Source organism: Palaemon carinicauda, chromosome 22, assembly GCF_036898095.1.
Source record: "Palaemon carinicauda isolate YSFRI2023 chromosome 22, ASM3689809v2, whole genome shotgun sequence".
Lineage (NCBI taxonomy): Eukaryota > Metazoa > Arthropoda > Malacostraca > Decapoda > Palaemonidae > Palaemon > Palaemon carinicauda.
Window position 1 is genome coordinate 20,318,382 of NC_090746.1, and position 7,741 is coordinate 20,326,122.

At 34.7% G+C, this 7,741-nt stretch overlaps 1 protein-coding gene across 5 annotated transcripts in view; it reads left to right on the plus strand.

Moving 5' to 3' along the window:
- Positions 1–7,741, plus strand: part of LOC137616356 (organic cation transporter protein-like) — a 74,735-nt gene that overhangs the window by 21,553 nt on the left and 45,441 nt on the right. The window contains exon 1 of one of the 5 annotated variants that reach the window (XM_068346018.1): positions 2,853–3,109. The exons of the other annotated variants lie outside the window; for them this stretch is intronic. The gene's annotated coding sequence lies outside the window, so the exon portion shown is untranslated. Of the gene's footprint in view, positions 1–2,852; positions 3,110–7,741 lie in introns of those variants that run through there. 5 annotated transcript variants of the gene reach the window in all.

The window sequence follows — 7,741 nt, forward strand, 5'->3', positions numbered from 1 at the left end:
GAGCAATTCTTACACCATAGCCACTTCCTGAATTCATAGCTTTGTCAGCCTTATCTGCTTTACTGTCTGAATATTCTCTCCAGTCATTCCTAGCTTTTCTTTTGACCTCATTATCAATACCAGAATACTTAGCATGCTCTACCTTGTGATTTTTATTACTTCCTCGAAAACTTTCAACAATCAATTTCTGTTTTTGTCTCATTTTTATAGTATCCCAAGTATCATTCGATATCCATGGCTTCCTCCTTGTGACTGCATGTCCCAAGACTTCACTACCAACTGACTGATATAAGTTCTTAATATCACACAATTCTTCCTTGATTGTCTGCTCTTCGTCTCTTAAAGTCTCTAAGATTGCAAATCAATGCCTACATTCAATTGCAAATGTTTCTCTGTGCTCTTCTTTTAAAAGTTTAGTTGTATCAAACCTATATATTCTATCTACCTTTCTGCTGGGTGCTTTCAGTTTTAAATTCAGTGTGGCAATGAGGAGCTGGTGATCACTACCAATATCTGCACCTTTATAGCTTCTTACATTTCTCAAAGTCCTCCTTCTCTCTTTATTAATGGCAATGTGATCTATTTGGTGTTTATCATTGCCACACAGGGAAGTCCATGTATACTTGTGGATGTTCTTGTGTTGGAAAACAGTAGCTCCAATGCCAAGATTGTTTGCTGAACAGAAACTTATGAAATGTGCTCCATTCTCATTTGCAACTTTGCCAAGACCCTCGACACCCATCACATTCTCTATCCCTTGATTATTGCTTCTAACTTTAGCATTGAAATCGCCAGTCACAATTTTCATATCTCTCTCTGAGATCTCATCTATTACTCTCTGCAGTTCTTCATAGTATTCATCTTTCCTTTCTTCAGGGGAATCACTTGTCGGGGCATAGAAAACTATAATACTCATGTTGCAGTGCTTTGATTTGAACTTTGCTAGTAACAATCTACAATTCACAGCTCTCCACTCGGTTAATACCTTTTCTGCTCTTGGTGTCGTCACCATTCCTACCCCTTCTCTTCCAACTCCATCTGATCTTCCTGAGTAGATTATATATATTGCCTTGGTCTACAGTTTCCTTCCTAATCTCCTTACGTGTTTCATTTAGCGCCAAGATATCCAAACTATATTTCATAAATTAACTCTCCACTTGCTGTAACTTCCCAATCTGATTCATGGTTCTAACATTCCAATATCCTATTTTCAATTTTTCTAGTATTTATAAACCGGGAGATTCTTAGTGCCCCGCTATGCCCGGGACTGGGGGCCATTCTTTCATCTTCTCTTTCCATGACTGATTAAATCCATAGAGAAATCATTGGCTATATGCACCAAAGGATTGCCAGTTCCTTGTGATGCGCAGTGCCTATCTAACTAAGGCAAGTGACCGCTGCCGGTCCATACTAATTCTAGTAAGATCAACTGCCTGGTATCAGGAGTAAAAGCCGAAGAGACAGTTTGTCCATCGCATTAAACTCCACCCGTCCCCCTTTAGCCAGTGACTTCTTCGAAATTTATTGGGTATTTCCTCCACACCCAAAGCTTTTATTACTCCACCAAGTTGCTCATCCGCTTACACAAGTATAACCGTTGGCATGGTATAAATATATATATATATATATATATATATATATATATATATATATATATATATATTGTGTATACATTTATACACACAAAAGTTTACATACATATATGTATATAATGTAATTCTTTTTCTATAAAATGCATATATATTTAACTTCTATTCACTAACACCTTTTATTCTTGTTAGTCATACTGTATAGCAGGGTCGGCTAGTTGAGTCAACTTTATCTATTTCTAATCCTTGCATCCTCTTCCCCGAGTCCCACTTCACCCAGATCCCTCCTTACCACATCCATGCATCTGATCCACTGACGCTCCACAGTCCTCCCCATCAATGGTATGTTCTTATCCCTCTTGATATTCGTTCCTCTTCATTCCTTCTTATCACATTGCCATAGTATCTTGACTCTCCTTTCTTTCCAGTAGTGATATTCCAGAAATCCATCTCACCATCCTCTTAAGGTTTGAAAGGTACTCATGAATGACAGAGGCAAGGAACAGTGAAAATCTCCTAGCTAGGAGGACAATGCTCCAGAGCTTGACCATATATGAATTTCTTCACCGTCCAAACCCTCTCTCTACCCAAGCTAGGACTAGGGAAGACCAGGCAATGGATGCACGGTTCTTTCCAAGTCTCCCCTCTTTGCTGTTAAGTGGTGAAGGTTCTGCCCCATATAATTGTACGGGCTTGGTAACGGTTTTATATATCGTCATGTTGAGTTTTAATGGCATTATCTTGTCTAAACAACTACAGTTACTTCTCTATTATCACCATACTTCTTTCACTCTCGGTTTACCTTTTCAATAGGCTATTTCCCTTCTTTGTTGTTAATGAACACACTAGTTAAACCCATTATTCTGTTTTAGCACAGTACCATCTTCCATTTGAATGTTTACTTATTTATGTTCTCTACATGTCAGTAGATGATTGACAGTGTTTCATCAAACGTAATACAAATTGAAAGTAAATCTATTGAGTACTATAAGTATAAAATGTAAATACGAAACAGTATAAAATTCTATTGGAAACTGACAACATTGCCAGTTCGACCTCGCACAAGAGGACCAGGGTTTTCCTTTATTGCTTTGTCGTCTATCAAATGACTTGACATTTGGGGGCTATGACTAAAAAGTAATATGGTCCGGCCCATATGGGTGTGCGTATGTGTGTGTAACTTCACTTGCGGGTGTGTAGAACGTACTGACATCTGAGTTCTAATTTCTGACTTCTGGTCTCTTCAGTTGAGTGTTGACTCCAATCGGTGTTACTGCGTACAACTGCTGGGAGAACGGGAAAAAAATGAAAGTAATCTAACGTTTCAGTTGAGTGAACGTGGCTTTATCGTAATTATTAGATACTTATTCCATGTTCGGTGACAAGATCTAAACTTTATTCATAACTCAAAGTGCGTTGTGTGAAGAGAAATACCTAAAACGAATAAGGAAATTAATTTTTGTGTACGTCAGTTTTCCTAGTTCATAATCACAATGGATGAAGATTCCAACCGGATTTTGGTGAGTTTCCTTTGTTCAAAACAATGAAGTTTTTCAACCTCAACAATATATATATATATATATATATATATATATATATATATATATATATATATATATATATATATATATATATATATATATATATATATATATATATATATATATATATATTTCTTTGAGGTAAAAACGCACCATTGGACGCCGATACTTGCTTATGCATTTATAAACACACACGTTCTGAAATTCCATATTTATGATTGATGTGCGTCTGGATCTGTATTCCATACACACTGGCTGATGCTCATCAACCAGCTGGATTTGGTTACTCCCCACATATAGGCATACTAGAGGTGATCCGAATGTGTAGGCTATTTTTCAGTATTTGCAAACCGAATGCGAATTTTTTGTTTGAATAGTCAATACGGTGACCTCAGCCTCGGGCAAAGGTTACGTTTGTTCTTGCAGTCTGCATGTGTGCAATATGGATGTGCAACTGTTCGTGTGTTTAGGTGTGTGATTACGGCAAATGTGATCGCCGGTTATTTTTTTTTTTCCTAACCGTAACAGTTTTAGCCACAGAAAATCGAACGAATAAATATAAATTAAATGTGCATGTTACGAGGACTCAAGTGTTACACACGCCTCCCTCACACCAACTTCTTCCCCCAACTTCCACTCATTCAAGGCGATTAATTTTCATGTATCATAAAAGACAAGGAAAAATATTGGATTATTCTGTATGAAATAAAGAATATGCATATTTTCACTTGAGCATAATGAAGCAAAGAAAAGATCAATTCTGACATGCATCACGAAAGAAGAAAAAAATATAACTTGTTTGGGATCTTTATTAGATAGAATTATTTATTGGTAAATTATGTGTTAACGATAAAAGATTTTCAGCTCTCTCAGCAGGAAGGTTGCTCCCTTTTTTTCATTAAAAACCTTGCTGCTGAAGAGGTGTTCGCTGGCAACAATTGGTGGATAGTAAGCCAAAGATGTGCGGCTCTAGTTTTTGTATAGCAGAGAGAATTGAAAATGTTTCTTGATGCTTTCTCCACCAAGTCAAGGGATCTTCAGTCACAGCGATGCGGGTCTGCGTGTTAACTGTCGATGATTTTTGACATTTCCTAATATGAATAGTGTTGAAATAGGGCTATAGTTTGATATTCGAAATGCGAAAAATCTTTGGTAGGCACCAGATTAATGCGAATCTGGGGGCTATGACTGATTGCCCGGGAATCTGAATGAACGAACGAACGAATGCGAATCTTAAAAAGAAAAAAAAAATGAGAATATTCGTTATTACGAATGCAATTAACGAATATTCGGACCATCTCTCAATACACACATACATATTTACATACATATAAATATGTATATGTGCCTGTATATATGTACATGTGTTTATATAGATATATAAATATTCCTTTATTCAATTTGGAATAGCGTACTGATGCTAGAAAGTTGCAGCGTTTTTTTTAATTCCTTAGCAATTCTTACTGGAAGATTTTGCTGGCTCCACGGCCATTTTCTTAACATTCCAAATTTGAGCCATATACAGTTGCTAACACTGAGGCATGGCTGAATATACGTTACAGATCCCCATCCTTAAATCGTATAGGTACATTGATACATATAGGCTACACACATACATGCACACAAATTATATATATATATATATATATATATATATATATATATATATATATATATATATATATATATACATATATATATATTTATATATATATATACATATTTATATATACATAAATATATATATATATATTTATATATATAAATTATATATATATATATATATATATATATATATATTTATATATTTATATATATATATATTTATATATATATATATGTATATATATATTTATATATATATAAATATATATATACATATATATATATGTATATATATATATATATATATATATATATATATATATATATATATATATATATATATATATATATATATATAAACCTTTCGGAGTCCCAATTCTGTCAAGTTCATTTCATGAATATTGGTCACAGTTTCAGTCCGTGATCGAGCTCAAGGTCTAAGAAATTATGAACAACCACCCGTCTGTGACGACTATGAGAAGAAGAAATTTATGCACAAGTACATATACAACTATCTTATAACTAGTGTACCCGAGCCGTCAAAAATGACGTCTGAATAATTAGATACATATGCGCACACGTGCACTCACATAGATTCAGCCCTTCCCCCTTTACCTTACTTGGTTACAACCTGCTGGCTCGGCAATTTATGGGAAAGTGTGGTTTCCGAGTGTCATATCCACTTTATGATAAAAAATAAGCCTCTGACTATACACACACACACACACACACACACACATATTGCTACGTTTAACTATCGTACACGACGTAGATTATGCAAATCTACTAAATAGTTTACTAAACAATGGCAAAACATTAACAGCAAATGAAAATGATAGCCAACAACAGAAACTATAACTATATTTGAGAATTTATATAAGTATTTACAGGATTACACAAGCAAGATCCACAGAAATACTAACGGCACACCAAAACTAAATAACATTATATGAATTCTTACGACGAAGTAGGTCTTGAGTTGACTTCACAAACTTCTCTGCAGCGAGGGACAGATGCCGTTGCGTAGTTTTAGATATAAAACGTTGAAACATAAGATCACAGCTTTTGACGGTGAACATGAAGTTTCTTTATGCTCTTCAAGATATATCGTTGCAAGTTCAGTAACAAATTACAGGTCACAGTAGATGTAGTTGAAATGTCTTCACTCACGAATAGTGTTCGGTCAAGTCTGCTTTTCTCCCGCTCGTCACCTGTCCTTTATATGTGAGGGATCAAATGCTCCCGAATGTTCTTGACGGAGCAGTTGTTCCCAAGACTGCGGTAGCATTACGCAACATGACGCTGCGCGACGGACCCATTATATCGAATCATTTTGTACTGTATAACTCACGCCCGTCAGGCAGCTGGTGTCGAAGTAGAATCTAGAACTTTCGTAGAACACAGCGATTTTTTTCATGTTGCAATTACATTAACATATTATTATTATTATTATTATTATTATTATTATTATTATTATTATTATTATTATTATTGGGTGGATCTTTTTAGCACCCTGTTTATTATATACACAAAGACCACTTTCTTCTTCACCTCCCCCATCTCGAACAAACACCGACAGGTTAGTATTCTGTTCCCTGATACAAAAGAACCGCATGGGAAACAACCGCTCGTGTGAACACAATGCTCGTTGACATGCGGGAATCCTCGCACGGTTTTAAACCGCTCGTGTGTAGCGAGCCGTAGGCCCGTAGTACAGTACATGGCTGGAACTGCTGTCGGCAATCGTTGAATAAATGGAACAGCACAGTAACAAAATTTATCCAGAAAGTCAAGAAAAGATAAAGAAAAGTAGAAAAAAGTGTTATCTTAGGTTAAGTGATGCCTCAAGTGTTTTATTATATAATGGAAATTGCCAAAGAAAAAGATTGTCCCAAGAGCATATACACTATATATATATATATATATATATATATATATATATATATATATATATATATATATATACAAGCCTCGTGGCTAGTACAGTGGCAACGTGTTCGCCTTAGCATTCGCATGGCAGCAGATCGATCCCTGCACGGGACTGTGAGTTTACACTGGTTACTTGGGAGGCCACTACCGTGATTGGGCACCACAGTTGGGGATTGTACTTGTCCGTTTGACGCTCTGGTATATATATATATATATATATATATATATATATATATATATATATATATATATATATTCACAAGGTATGTAGAGATACTATTAGGGAAGAAACTACTTAATTTCTTGCTGTAGATTTAGGTAATAATGTTACTTATAAATGAGACAGAAAGAACACTAGATGAAACTGTCTGAGGGAACTATGGTTACTGGTTCAATGCCGAAGTACAGGAGTGCTAAGGGCAGCATCTTCCAATCATGGCAAACTTGATTAGAAAATAATTTTGTGGATTGTTTTTTATCTATCTTTCATAAATTATTACTCACCCCTGTCATACCTTTGATGTATTCTTTTTGTCTGGGTGTCTTCTTTTGCACCTTCTGTTTCCGCTTGCCCTTGTTCGTCTTCAAGCATTTTCCCCCTCTAAATCCTAGGTACTTAACATTTTCATATTAAAATTATTTATCAATATTAGAATTATTGTTATTTAAATCATTAAGATTATTAATATTGATAATATTAGAATTATTATTAGATTTACTTGCGTTGACGTTTTGTATTGTAATTAACAAAGGAATGAAGATAAAAAGCTGAATGAATTTTCTCTGCAATTTTTACGAAAGTGACCTATTATTATTATTATTATTATTATTATTATTATTATTATTAGTATTATTACAAGCTAAGCTATAACACTAGTTGGAAAAGCAACATTCTACAGGTCCAAGGGCTCCAACAAGGAAAAATAGCCCAGTGCGGATAGGAAACAAGGAAAAAAATAAACTACAAGAGAAATAATAAATAATCAAAATAAAATATCCTAAGAACAGGAACAACGTTAAATTAGATCTTTCATATAAACGATAAAAACTTCAGGAAAAACAAGATTAAGAGAAATA